General features: G+C 40.3%; 1 protein-coding gene and 1 non-coding gene across 2 annotated transcripts in view; both read right to left on the bottom strand.

Moving 5' to 3' along the window:
* Nucleotides 1-15,862, bottom strand: part of LOC122800215 (UDP-GlcNAc:betaGal beta-1,3-N-acetylglucosaminyltransferase-like protein 1) — a gene marked incomplete in the record, with an annotated part of 1,890,971 nt that overhangs the window by 275,178 nt on the left and 1,599,931 nt on the right.
* Nucleotides 7,120-7,191, bottom strand: TRNAT-AGU. The gene has a single exon. It is a non-coding gene; the product is annotated as a tRNA-Thr (tRNA).

Genomic DNA, 15,862 nt, shown 5'->3' with positions numbered 1-15,862 from the left:
GTTTGAAAATCAGCAACTCGAACAGCTGATTCCCTGATTTTCGAACTAAAATATCGAAGACACATAATAATGCAGGGGGGCAAGCCCCAATGCATCCCCCACACCCCCCCTACTTTAATATACTAACTCAGAGATCGCACTACAGTGGGGAAATGGATCATTTCCCGCTATAGTGCAATCTGCACCCACAATGTCGAATCTGTAATGAGCGCATGCCAATGTGCATTTGCCCATTGCGCATTCAGACTATTTTTTTCGAGGTTTTGCCACTTTGAAAACTTCCTTTCAGACAAAGTGGATTTGCATGAGTGCATAACACCCTTATGAAGGCAAACCCACAAAACATCACTGTTCTGCTTTAAGAACTCTATAAATTAACTAGAATTATTCCAACAGTTAAATTATATCCAACTTCTCAATGAAAAATTATACATAATCCTACTTCCTGCCTAGCTATTAAGTACAGTTGTCAATCACTGCCTCCAAATCGTCACCTTTGATCTCCTGACAAAAATCTACTTCACATATCTAGGCCTTACAAAAACAGCATGTGATGATCCCACCACTGCCAACCAATATGTGATGACCCCTCACTGGGCCAGTAATCAAGGGGCCTGAATCCTTACCACTGACACTGGAGAGGGAAGTTCACTTGGAATACAAATGGATACACTCAGTATTTCCAGATGCAGACCTCTCTGCATCAAGCACAATTTCCTTTAAGAGCGCACAGGGAACACTCTCAGTCCCAGGTCCTGATCTTTCTGTCTCCCTCCAGGTCCTCAATAAAAGTCCCCACTGGTGGAGCTGTAGTGTTAGGTCCTCGGCCGGACTGTCAAATCTAAGTCCTACCACATCCTCTCTATGAACCCATTACTCAGTGTCCCTGCTCCAAGTAGCTGACACAAACACACACAGATTTGATTTTTCACAGACACAAACACCTGGGAAAGGCTGGCACAGATTTACCTGCTGTGCCACTTCTGCCCAGAGTATAAGGTAGTTATCACTGTCACCAGACACTCCATAAGCAGCTACTCTAAGGCCCTTAACAAAGGGGTGTCCAATTATACTGTGTAACATTAACACTAATACAAATGGTACTAGATGACCAAGACATCTAGGCCTTCAGGAGTGGCCCACAAAATGTCACCAAATAAATATAAGCACTCTGAAAAGTTAAATACTTTCTAAAAGGGACCAGCCACACAAAAGTTTTAAATATATTTAATTAATAAAAGAACACAAAAATACTGAATATATATTTACAATAAACCACTGGGTTCAAATCACAGAAGATATTGAAAACATTGATGGACACTACATTTTCCTGACAATCTAGGAGAATTACTATTCCCTACTTACTTAATAGAGCAAGACAGATGATGTGGTGAAGGTCCTTTTTGTCAGGCCCAAGACAGAATATCCAATACTGAGAGATGTCTCCCTGTAATATCTTTAAAAAATATTATTTCCAGGGCTAGCAGAATGACGTCATCTGGTCACCTGACTCTAGGTTCCCACAGTTTCCCCCCTTTGAAATTGAGACAGGAATTTAGTACGGATGGCTACAATACACATCTAAATGTTTATGGCAGTGGCCTGAAGTCATGAAACAATTACAGTACTTCCCCCCTCTTCTTTACCGAGGCTATTAAACAATGGCCTCTCCCAGACCGACCATCTCCGGTCCTATTCATCACTGTGGGATGCCATTTTAATGGTTTAATAGCTCAATTACATTTCCCTTATTTTTCTTATGGTAAGCTAGCTGGTTAACCTCTGCTCTTCCAGGGTCCTTTGCCAATATATATGCATACAGTCTCACATGCATTATCCTTCTCTGTCCAGCAGGTCCCACTGTTGATACATTTAACACTAGCAAATTTACAAACACATTTTGATTTTCAAATGCCATATAGGTCTAATACATTTGTAACATAAGTATCTGTAGAAATCAGTTTGATATTCAAATGCGATACAGTTCTAATGCATTTATAACACATGCATCTTTTATAAATCAGTTTGATATTCCAAGGACATATCATTCTTTAAAGAACTCCAGATGGCTATGCTGGCTGTTGACCATATCAACACAATCACTACCTCCAAATCACCGCCTTTGATCTCCTGACAAAAATCTACTTCACATCTCTAGGCCTTACAAAAACTGCAGTCAAAGTGTGTATTCACACCATGTAGCAAAAGTCCGGAATACAATGCACCAGTCTGGGCAGTATATAACATATATTTATTTAATCCACAACTACAGGAATTCCTCTCAGACTCCTGGCTTTGCAGGTGCTACTCTCCTGGCTAATAATTACACCTCCTTCTCCTCTAATACGTACACACACACACACACAGACACACACACACTTTTCTTGTTTTATTTCTCTTATTCATATTTCCCTTACACTTCAGCTTGCATTAACTCATTTCTCCACCTCCCACATCTACCCCAAAATTACCTCTTACAAAATAATTTTTCTGTCAATCTCCTCTCCTCTCTTCCTCCCCTTCTCCTTATCCACTGTTTGAACTTTCCACTCTGACATTTGGTTTATGAGCGAGTAATAAACTCACTCACTTATAACATCAACATAATATTGTATTTATCCTGTATTACTGATAGTATGTATATTATTATTCTACATGTCATGTGTGTATTAATATTTGCATTAATTTATGTATTTACAGTGTATTGCAACGTGAGTTTTTACCTATGCATATAAACATTTTCTGTTCTTTTATTTGTGGAACTTTTTCTCCTTGGGTCTCTGATACAAGCATATAAGATTATCCTGGCAGACTTTCCCAGTAAACAAAGGTCAATCGATCAATAAATAAATTGAATGTTTGTAACAAACAAATTTAGACTCGGCTATAAATCCAAGCAAAATTTGCTGCTACTCAGTCATAAGGTTTTATGTGTAAAAATACCCTATTACACATGCATCAAATTAAACCATACCTCTCATCTGCCTAGATTTCACAGAATGTCCAGATTTTTGCCTCCTGCTTTTGGTCTGTTCATAAAATCTGTGTTTTTTCAGGCTACTCACTGAGGACCAAAGTCGCTAAACAAAGACATACATTTGGGTTTCAGAATTCATGTCCTTCAAAAATGCACTCTAATGCAAAACATGTTATTCTAGCAACTTTCTAAGTTTACAAGAGCAATATTTAAAATCTGTCCCTATTTTGGAGCCTTTGCCCCCATTGTTTTAGGGTTTGACCACATTTCTTGTGCTAAGTTGAGAAATATGAATGACACACTGCTGTGTCATCTATCCATCCATAACCTACTTTTCCCAATTTTGCACATGGGATTGTCTGTCACTACAACAGTGTCAATCGTCTAGAGCCAAGGTTCACACTGCCAGGTGGCTAGCCACTCACAAAAAAGTCATTTAGTGATCAATTAAAATAACCCAATTAATGTGACTAATGCCTTAAAAGCCTAGATTTCAATGCAGGTTTCAAAATACAATGTTTAAGTAGAACAAGGTTCATTATGTATGCAACAATGTGTGCCACTTGTAGCCATAGAATTTCAACAAAAAAATTTAGACACCTAAAAATTGTGTATTATATGCTGCTAAATATGTTTAATTTACTGTTAACATTGTCCTTAGTTACGTCATTATGTTCTCGTATTCTAATTTTCCACTCATGAAAAGCTTTAGCTAAAGAAAAATGATATATGTAGCACACACAAACATAACCATATTATGGCTGTTACACTCAGTTTCTGAAAATATTCATTCTTAATAAAAAAAAGAAAACCTATACAAACCATTCATTCTTTGTAAATAGGCATGCAAATCAATCAGTAAAGTTTACATAATCAGGCGTAGTACAAGTAAAACGTATAATTGTACATGTTAAGTAACTCTTAAATTGTCTTGTTGATGTTACTCACAGCCCAAAAAGCAGACTGAGACTCATGTTCCTTTTACATACAATCTTAGGAATGTCTTCATTTTACCCATTTCAGAAGAGTCTGCCACATTTGACTCTTTAATGATTATGTCTCTGATGCTAACAGCATCAATACTACATTTTAAGACATGCAATAGTGTCTTGTTCTTATTTTTCTTTCTCGGTAGACCTACATCATAAATATGTTAGTAATATTTCTGTGATTTTGCTCTATTGATATAATGCTCTGCCATATTTTTACTACAGCATCTTGCTTGCCAATTTTTACCTTATTAATAACTGGGTCAACTCAAAATTATCACTTGACCGTCTGGATGTCATATCGAATTAAAGTAATAACATTCTGCAAACTGAAATGGATTATGTATTACTGGTGTGCAACATAGCATTACAATGTAGAGTTGCTTTATACAGTATAATGCCAAACTTATGACCATCTTTGCTGTTAATACTTCAGAGTCTAAAAATTAGATAACAGGGTTAACTGACTAAAAACTAAACAACAAATGATTGCTGGTTTCATTTAAAGTAATACTGAAACAATTTTCTGATGCAGAACAGGATAACAGGAATATATTAATAGGTTCATAGGTAAGTACTAGGCTATCTGCCCGAGGGCATCTGTAAGCCTAGCAAGAATGTGTTGGCTTTCGCCGCCCCCTTAGATTAATTCCCTGTGCCTCTGTCCAGCAGAGCCATTAGGTCCCTGTGCCTCTGTCAAGCAGAACCACTGCAGTGATCCCCGGGGTAAATTTTCTGGTTTCCCTTCCACTCATCAAGGTTTCTCTTGAAAAGTGCTAGTGAGGGGCTCTGCCTAATGTAGACTGGCATCCTGTTCTAAAGCATGAGGAGTCTCTGGGACAGGAATCTATCCCTCCAGCACGTCCTATTTATCGTTGTGGTGAGGTTTAGATCCCTAGAGTGTGTGGCTCTCGGGGATTTGTTTTGTTTTTTTTTTGTTTTTTTTTTTTAGGTGGAGCATGTCCATCAATTCTGGGTTGGACATGGCCTTGTATGTCAGGCAGAGGTCACCTCTGAGTAAGTGGTATGCAACAGAGTACAGTTGGAGTTTCTTCAGTCAGGCTGCATAGGGCATCTGTTTGAGGCCATTAATCCTCTTGGTGAGGTACTTCTGTGGTCTTTCCAGCTGTTGCAGGTGTCTTGTAAGGTACATCCCAAATGGGGCGTTGTACTCTATTGATGGGTCTGATGAGTGATGAGTACAGGGACACAATAACCTCTTTTGTTCTAGATGCGAACCCTTTTGTGATTAGGTGGGCCACATAGAAGGATTTTCTAACCACCTTGGCAATATGATTATCAAAGGAGAGATTACTATCTACTTGGGTCCCCAAATCCCTTATTGCATTTTCTGTATTTAGGGGACTACCACGTATGTCGTAGTTCGCGGTCCTTTGTTTTTTCCAAAGGAGATGACTATGCACTTTTTGGCATTTAGCTTGAGGCCATGATTTTGACACCAGGTATCCGTCTCAGTGAGACCCTTCTGGAGGATGTCTGTATCAGCTGGAGAGTCAATTATGGCCCCCAGTTTGCAGTCCTCTGCAAACTTGGTCAGCCATAGTTCTGTGCTTGCCTGTACCTCTGAGAAGTATATACTGAACAGGAGGGGTCCCAGAACTGAGCCCTGGGAGACGCCACTTGTAACCGGTTTAGAGTCTGATCTAGAGCCTGCAACTCTCACTGTGTGGGTTCTATCCGTGAGCCAACTGGCAACCCATCTCATGATGTAGGGGTTTATGTTCAGGCTGGTGAGCTTGTCTATAATACCAGAATGGGAAATGTTGTCGAAAGCCTTTGCGAGGTCTAGGTAGGCTGTGTGGAGCTCCTTTCCCTTGTCTAAAGCCTTGGTAACTGTCTCAAAGAAGTCCACCAGGTTTAAGAGGCATGATCTGCCTTTAACAAAGCCAAACTGGGTAGGGTCCAATGTTTGGAGGTTCCCAATGTCTCTGTTAATGAGTTCCATGATGATGCGCTCCATAGCCTTGCAGACCAGGCTAGTCAGGCTTATAGGGTGATAGTTCCCGGGCTCCGTTGTGGCTCCACCTTTGTGGAGTGGGATAACTGTTGCTGTGCACCACTCTGAGTACGTAGCCTGTAGAGAGGCTGAGTATGAACAGTGTGTTTAGGTGAGGGGTTAGTTCATTTTGGAGTTCATGTAAGACATAGCCTGGGACACCGTCCGGTCCCATTGAAGCTATGTTTTTGGCTTTGGATAGGGCTGTTTTAACCTGTGTGTCAGTGATTGCCGGGGCTCTACATGCTTCTGGATGTGGACTTTATAATAAAATTATATTATAAATCTGCATCATTTAAATTATTTTGCTAAGAATAAAAGACATACAATTCCCACTCATTCAGATACATCTTGGCATAAGGAGGGGACAGAGAGACCCCTCCCACTGCTGCACCTGTGAAACAGTGAAATAATTCTGAATTATTTTTTCAAGTTTTGCTTGAAGTTTGTGGCTGTGGCAGCTGTTGATTAAATGATGTTCTTCAGAATTCAAAAGGTAATTTACATTCATTAAACAGGCCAGCAAAATAATGATCAACACTGGAGACTTACAGCACTTGGTTCCCCAGTTCAGTCCCCATCTTATCTGCCTTCTATACAAAGACTTTCCTGTATCCATGAGGATTTTCATCGGGAATTCCTGTTTCCTCCAACATGTCAAAGATATGTCATAGGGGGACTGGCAGATCTCCGAATTGCTCATAGTTGTCCATGTCTTGAGTGAGCGAGTAACTGTGTCCTGAAAAAGATTAGTGTCCTACACAGAATTTTTCTGCTTTTTATCAGTGCTATTAGCTGTAATAGTTTTACATTGCGGGAGCCCTCCTACAACATACAGGATTTATAAAACAGAGCTAAAATCCAAGTAAAGTATAGAAGATGTGACCAGTACTGTAAGAAGGGTAAACAGTTTTTAAAACAAAAGGATCCGTGTACAGTATATAAAGTCTCATTGGACTCGCCCCTGTTTATTAGTAATATGGATTTATTTCATAGAGTAGTACTACACTAACTGTCCTTGTTAGGTCATTTTAAGCCTAGCCAATTACTCCATGTGAGAATCAAACCTTGCAGCTTGTGTCTGTAAGGTAAACACCTTAACCATTGTGCCAACTTCCCAACCAAAGGGCAGGTAGAGGCCTTGATGAGATTTGAACTCATGACCCTGGTTTACTAGACCAGTGTTCTAACCCCTGAGCTACAAAGACGATGGGTGAATCAAAACAAGAAATGAATGGTTACCTCACTGGCTGATGCTGATCTCACAAGATCTTTATTCACAGTTACTGATGAAACCTTCCTAGCCACAGACACAGGTCAACTTACTGGCATCATGTTTGAGCTAATGAAAGCATTTGATCTGTCTGATTATTCTGTCCTTATATACCATCTATTAGAAATTGGGTGTACCTCATAAAATGTTCCATAATTCCAAAATTATTGGCCAAGCCATCATTTTTGTGTCACAGCATCTATTCACCCTCTAAAAGGCATCTGACAAAGTTCATTCAATGCCCTTCCCTACACTTTATTTACATTAATAAGCTCCCTTCTGAACTGCTTCACCTCCCTCTAGTATTCCATGCTGACGACGTCACAGTACTGCAACAAGAACTTCAAGCGGATTTCTTCTCCTTCTTCCAACGGATCACCAGGAGTAACCTTCTACTAAACTCATTTAGAACAAAATCTGTGTTACTTGGAACAATGCAAAAACCTCTCGCCCAATACAACTGCATGGTCACAACAATGAAATAGAAAAAATACTGACTGATGTAAATATCTAGGTAGAGGGACTTGACCCCTCACTCTCCTTCAGCCTCCATCTGAATATCAGCTCAATGCCAAAATGTGCATTGTCATCCCCTTTGGTAAAAATTCTGTACCCATGAACTACCACATAGGCGGTAGTCTACTTAACACCGAAAGTGTGATAAGAGACCTTGGGACACAGGTGGACAGTAGTCTCTCCTTTGATAATCACATCGCCAAAGTGGTCAGGAAAGCCTTCTACGTGGCACACCTCATCACAAAAGGTTTCTCATCCAGAAAAAAAGAGGTCATTGTTCCCCTCTACTCATCACTCATTAGACCCATTATAGAGTACAACGCCCCTTTTGGTATGTACCTCACAAGACATCTACAACAACTGAAAAGGCCGCAAAAATACCTCACAAAGAGGATTACTGGCCTCAAACAGATGCCTTATGCAGACCGTCTCAAAAAACTCCAGCTTTACTCCATTGCACATCGCCTACTCAGAGGCGATCTCTGCCTAACATACAAAGCTATGTCAAACCCAGAGCTGCTGGACATGCTCCACTTAAAGAAATCCCAATCCCTCCGAGCTACATGCTCTAGGGACCTACACCTTCTCACCACAATAAACAGAACATGCTCGAGGGATAGATTCCTGTCCCAGAGACTTCCCATACTTTGGAACAGACAACTATCTACGTCAAACAGAGCACCTCATTAGCACTCTTCAAGAAAAATCTTGATGATTGGATGGGTGATAGGAAATTCACCACGGGGATCACTTCTGTGGTTCTGCTTGACAGGGGCACAGGAAAAGAATTTTCTTGGGTGGTGAAAGCCAGGGTACATTTTTGGCTAGGCTTGTATAGGCCCTAGGGCCAACAGCCTAGTACCTACCTATGAACCTATATTCTAAGGATAAAGATTAAATTGCCTTTGCTCTGGGCTAACAAAATCTTCCCTTTCTTGCTTTCTAAGTCCATCAGAACAGCAATAGTCAAAGACATAGTTCTAGCTTAACCAGAATATGGTCTTACCCTAAAAGCATCTGCCTCAAAAATAAAGTCCAGAAAAATTCATAGCATCACCAAGAAAACCTACAGGTTCATCACATTCTCTGTGAAACATGAACACCACTGTAAAATCTTGGGAAAAGCATAACGTCTCCCTGTCAGACAAACAGCTGACCTACTTCTGGGCTCACCACCATTAAAACATTTACATGATCAAACACTCAGCTAAACTAATAAGAGACCATTCATCCACTGATTCCAGGAATCAAGCAAACCAAGGATGTTCATCTATACCTTTCAACCAAGGGGGAGGTTGGCATAATGGTTAAGGTGTTTACCTTACAAACACAAGGTGCAGGGTTTGATTTTTATACGGGGTAATTAGCTAGGCTTAAAATGACCCACAAGGGCAGTTAGACTAGTACTAACCTATGAACCTTTTAGCCCTATAAATCTGGACAAATCCCAACAAAAAGAGGACAAAGTCCCCAAAAGGAGGACAAATTTTAAATATTCTCTTATTCTAGCAACTTTCTAGGTTTATAACAAGTTTTGTGTTAATGTGCATTTTCTGAAGGATACGAAGTCTAAAAGTCAAATGTACGTCATTATTTAGTGATTTCATACATCAGATCATCAAAGTGATTTGCCAGAAAACTAAGGAAGAGAAATAAATTATGAGGTAAAAATGTGGACAATCTTTGAAAATCTGGACAGTTTAGAAATGTGCGTGCATCACAAGCCCCCCTCCCCCCAAACCAGACACCACTGCATAAACCAATGTATCTCTGTACTTTGTTCATCTTACCCATGTTCTGTGCACATTAATTCATCCATCCTCAACCTCTTTTCTCATTTTGCACATGGGGTTGGGGTATCACTTCAGCAGTGACAATCAACTCAAGCCAAGGTTTACAATGCCAGACAGCTAGCCCTGCCGCGGTAGTTCATTTATATCACACACTCGTATGCACACACTCTCCTACGGCCAATTTAGAGTGTCCAATCCACCTACTGCAATATGTCTTTGGAATGTGGGAGGAAACAGAAGCACCCAGAGGAAACCCACCTGACCACAGGGAGGACATGCAAACTCTGCACAGAATGCACCTCAGCTGAGAATCAAACCACAGAACCTGTTGCTGTGAGGCAATAACACTAATCGCTGCACCACCACAGCCACCCAACATTTTAAATCTCACCTGCAAAAATTAGCTAAGTGCAAAGGGCTTCACTATGAAAGTGCCTGATAAACCAGTTAATGTCCTACTGAATGCAAAATCCCGACAGTAAGAGAATGATCACAAATAACCCTGACAGAAATAACATTAACCACTAAATCTCAAAAACATGCAGTCTGTAAAGTGGTACTGATAAGTAAAGTGCGTTTTTAATGTAATATGTAGGGTTACCACACGAGTAAGGGTGTTATGGGGGTGACCTTGTGTGCTAACCCTAACCCTGCCTTTAAGCCTACACATTATTTTCCTAAACCCCCCCTACCAAAGCTGTAGCACTAAGCAAGACACATGTCCGGTCACACATCTAACCCCTTTCCTAGTCTAACCTGCAAACCCCTGCATGCACGCATGCACACACATGACCAAGTAGTTCTATCCCTTTCTCTACAGCTTACTCTAATCTAATATATACGCTAATCTGTACATTGTTGCCCATAAATACACAAATTCAAAAATGGATCGGCATTCTAGCTACTCGAACTTCTGTCTTGCCAATAATCAGAAGTTGTGGTTTAGCCTGTCTGTAGAACACATTTGATCTGATAACCGGCACCCACACTGGACACGAACTAATCTTTCTATGCTCTCCCCTTTTTCTCACATTTCTAATTCTTTCCCATTTGTACTTCAGACTCAGTTGCTCCTCTTAGTCTCATAGGTATATGTTTTGTGCACACTATATATAAACAGTCGTCTTCTGTTATCACTTTACTGTACTTGCAATATTTTAAAAAATTATTCACTACTTTCTCTTTTTCCATTTCCCTTGGGCTGATCCTGAAATTGGTTAACTGTTCTCTGCTCTACACCAGTAAGCAAATTCAAATGAAGTGTGAACAGACATTTCCTGAAGAGTGCATGCCTTCATACTCATTTTACTATGTGAAGATATTGTGCATTTCGGACAGCTTCCTCCTTTTCCCACATCACATCGTGTTGCTCAGATGCCTTCCTACAGATTCAGGATAAGGTATATTAAGTAAAAGTACACTGTCTCTCTATTTACCATAGCTGTAGATGTTCAAGTAGATCAATGTTGTAGTACTGATTCTTAGGTTTTCCTACCATGCAGAAGCCTGAGGAAAGCCCATATACCAGAGTCTTTTCATCATCCCCTAGATGGCACCTTCCACGCGGACTGACATCTGGACATCAGGGTGCAAAGCTAGCATCAGCCAGTGCCATCTTCAGGTCTTTTTTGTCAAGACTAAGGAATCCATTGATCCTGAGGTACAGCACAACCTTCCAAACCATCCTGAGTAAAAACTAGGGACCATGACATAAAGGGAAGGGAGGGAGGAAGGGGTGAAGGGATGAAGAATGGGAGAAGAAACTCATGTCAACCCAAGTAAAGGCAGACAAGAAAAGATGGGGGAGGATGGTAGGTGGGTATAATACTGATCTACTCAAACATCTATAATTATGGTAAGAGCAGACAACTGTGATATGATCATCATAGTCAGAGTTGTAATTCTAATTTTTAGGAAGAGGCGGTTGGACAGGAATAGTATAACAGGACAAGAGGCTCTGAAGAATGGCAGAAGTGAATCCAGCTCTTCCTCTCAAGATGGACCTAAGGTGGTAATATTTAGTGAAAGTGTAAATGAGTGGCATCTGGAATGGCCTGTGTGGATAACTACTTGTTTTTAAAGGAATAGTGGTGGCTTTATGCCTGGTGGAATGAGTTTTGACTTTACAAGTATGTTGGTGATCATGATAAGAATAGCAGATGGTGATACAATTAGCAATCCATTTGGAAATGGTTTGCTTGGCCACTGATATACCTTCTGCAAAGGCTACTGACAAGCTGGTCAGATCTATTTGAGGAGTTGGTTCTGTGGAGATCTCAGTTGTCTGTGTATATCCATGTATATCTATGGAATGCAATATCCTTTTTCTCCTTTGTTCTGTGGATTTGGAAAGAACACATGAAGGTGACTGGCTTGGATTATGGAAATTTCAGAAATGAATGCGTATAAATGAGGGTTTGGTTTTATGGGTGACCCTGTTCTTGTGGAACACCAGGAATGGCTTCTTGCAGAAAGGGTTGAAGTTCAGACACACTCCTGACTAAGGTAAGTGCCAGAATCAGAGCTGTTTTTCAGGACAAGAATTTGATAGCTGATGCTGCTCGTTAAAAAGAAGACAGAGGGAGTTTTTCAAATACAAAATTCAAGAGGGAGACCGGTTACTTTCTGGGTGGCTTGAGATGTATAATCCCCTTGAGACATTGCTTCATGTGAGGTTGGGAGCAAAGAAGAGGAGAGACAGGGAGGCAGGCTGAGATGGCAGAAACATGAACCTTGATGCTGGTGTAACAAATCTTGTTTAAAGAGGGAGAAGAAATATTCAACAATCTGATTTATGTTAGCTTGTGAAGAGGGAATACCTTTGTATTGGCACCAAATAGAAAACCTTTTCCACTAAGCTAAATATGACTTTAGTGTTTGGTTTTCTGGCCTCTTTCAAAATGGAAAGGACATCCCATCATTAAAATAGGATTTGAGTCAAAATTCAATCTTTGAGACTAAATTCTCAGGCTGGGATAAGTTAGAGACCCCTTGTTCTGGGTGACAAGGTCCCTGGTTAGCGGTAATGTTTTGTTCTTCCTCACTGACAGTTTGAAGAAGGGAAAACTAATATTCCTGGGCCAGAAGGGAGCAATCAGGATCAGTTTGGGACCGTCTCACCCAAACTTTAGAAGTACCCTGCAGATGAGGGGTATTGCTCAAAAGAGATAAAGGAATAGGTCTGTCTCCTTGAAGGAGAAGGCATCCACTCTCCATGACCCTTGTCTAGTGGGTTCACAGGCAGAATTTGTTCAGTTGTCTGTTTTCCATGAATGAACATAGATTTATGTCTGGGACACCCCACTGGTGTACGAGATCCAGGAAATTTACATTTTTAACATTCACTCTTTAGGGTACAGCAAGAAGTCTTCCAACTGAATGTCCTGAACCTGGATGTAGGATGTTATGGGAGTTACCTTGAGTTGCTGTGCCAATTCCAAAAAAATTCAGAGCCGGTCTGCAAAGGGGTTAAGACTGTGCCTCCCCCACACTTGTTTATGTATTATATAACTGTGGCATTGTTCATAAAAAAATTCCCTAAACTCCAAAATGAAGGCTTCCTTCATCCTGTAAAGAGCATCTCCAAAGGACAAATATTCAGGAAGCAAAGCTGAGGATAGGATGTTAACTGAATCTTCATAAGCTTAAAGGGAAGGTGTTTCACATAAGTGAATTCCCCCTCATTCGCAGATTCTGAGGAATCAGAATCTCCCTGGGGGAATTGCCCTTTTTAATTTTTTCATGGGACATTCTTGGCACAGGATCCTTACATAGGGTGGGCTGCCTGGTCTTCAGGAAATACTTGTCAAGTCTGACCAAGTCCTGGTAAGACATCCAGGAAGAAATGGTAGTCAGCAAAGACAGAGAAATCTGAGGCAAAACTGAGCGCCTCTTGGGTTTGGATGTGTGGGGCCTAAGGGAAGTGAAGGACTCATTCACAGATGGGTGGCTTCAATCTGTTTTTTGAGGATATTAAACCCAACAATAACCAAGGAGATCTGCCCTCACCCTCAATTAGTACTCAGGCGTCAGAATCTGTGAACTCAACCAACATTAATCTGGTGTCCGACTGTGAGATAGGGGCCTGAGCCATGGAAGTCTCTAGAGAGGTCACACCAGATGACTTTAGCCTAGAAGGCATCAGAGAAAGGGGCTGCAAAGGTTCCTCACTTGCATCGGTAACATTGTAATTATTCAAGGGCCTAGACCAAGAAACATCCTTAAATCCCAGATATCTCTCTCCTTCAGATGTTTATACTTGTTTTTGGGGAAGGCAACCTTGAAATCAGTAGATGTCAAGATGTGTGAAGGGGCTGCCTTTCTAGAGTCTTTGCTAGATATCATATGCAGCTGAGGGGACTTGACCCTACACTTAATAGATTTTGAGCTAAACCTAGCACAATACTGACAGCTAGCAGCGTTGTGCTGCGGGCCAAAAAAAAAAAGGCAATGAGTGGAAATCTTTGTGTGAATCTGCTTCCCAGAAGAAAGACAATTATTAATTGACAAAAGGTCCCCAACAGGATACTTATCTGTGGCGTCTGGAACTCTGGTAATTAAAGCAGACTGACAGACCAATGACACAAACACTGTGGAGCGTTAGATTACAGGGCAAGAACGAACTGAAGATGGCACTGGCTGACATCTGCTTTATACCTCAAGATCAAGACAGTGGATCCACACAGATGTCCGGAGCTGGGGGATGGTAAAAAGACTCTGCTATTCAGACTGGCTTCTACATGGCAAGACCTGAGAATCAGTACTGCATCATTGACTTTGATGAAAGACCACGTGCTAGCTCTGCAAAGTGTATTAGTCTTCCTTCCAGGAATTCTACTTTTACATGAAATTTTATTTTCAGTTAAGATCCAGATACAAAACATGTAGTTTACTACGTGGCAAAAGAGGCTGCAATTTATTTTGGAAAAAATAAACATTTTAGTGTTTTTGAGTGTATTTATCTACACATTGTTTCTATATTACTACACCCATAAAATGATGTCACAACGCTTAATGCTTGAACCAGTGGTTTAGTTACAACAGTAAAAGTATCCAGGGTGGTTGCATCCTTACAAAAACAATGATGTAGTTAACACTGTGCTTTTAGTATTACATTACCACACATTCATTTTCAAAGTCTGGTGCTCTACCTTCAAGATCTAAGTGACAAGTCCTTCCAAGGATCAAACATTATTCTACCACTCAGACTGGCAAACACTTGGCTCATAACTAAATTTATGTAGTAAGGCACCTGGATTTCCGTGCACATTGATATTATAGACAGAGGCTGCAGCTGCAAGAAAAAAATTGAGATGCCATCTTTACCAACATAAATGTATGGAAAAACAACCTGCTTTTATACGAAACACCAAATAATTCAGTACATGAGTTCACTTTCCTATTTACAGCTAGATCATGGGATTTGAACTACAGATGAAAAACTCTGCAAGCTGGGTGCTCCCAGACAGTTTAAGAAAAACTCTCTGAAGACAGCAGGGGTCTTGAAAAGATATGTATGAAGTCAGTTAATGAAATGCAGTAAGGCTGAGGTGGGACAGGAGAACATGATGTTGAGGATTAAGTCATGCAGATAGAGCTGCCGAAAAAAATAAGGTGACACTTGACATCTGGCAGTTCAAGACAGAATGGACTTGTCCGAAACTAAAGACCACACAGCATTTATACAACATTTCACAGTCAGCAAAAAGAGAGTACATCTTCATTCAGTTAAATAAGTCACAGAAACATTAGTATCTACAGACATGAGTACATTCATGCCCTATGCTTCTATGACTGCAATTTATATTGAACAGTTTACAAAATTTAATGAAAGTAAACATGCTGTAGGTGGATTGGACACACTAAATTGGCCCTAGGTATGAGTGTGTGCATGTGTGCCTTCTGTGGAAGGCTGGGCGCCGGGTTGGCAACTCGACACCGTAAAACTCCACTGCCAATCATGAGCAGACAGGTGATCCGGTGTAGCGACCCCTAACTGAGAAAAGCCGAAAGAAGAAGAATGAAAGTAAAACTAATATTAATTTCTGTTTGTCAGAATCTTGCAGGAAGTGAATAAAATGTAAAAGTTAGTACTGATTATTATTAATATATGAAAGAGCTGTGACATCTAGGAAACTAAATCCAAAGATTGACACAAACACACACAAGTATATGTGGGTGGGTATATATATATATATATATATATATATATATATATATATATATATATATATATATATACACATATACACATACATACACACAAACTTTGCTTATATTCAGAGAAGGAAAAAGATG

Source organism: Protopterus annectens, chromosome 4.part0, assembly GCF_019279795.1.
Source record: "Protopterus annectens isolate FY-2018-M chromosome 4.part0, PAN1.0, whole genome shotgun sequence".
Classification (NCBI taxonomy): Eukaryota; Metazoa; Chordata; order Ceratodontiformes; family Protopteridae; genus Protopterus; species Protopterus annectens.
This window is presented reverse-complemented; position numbering and strand designations above follow the sequence as displayed.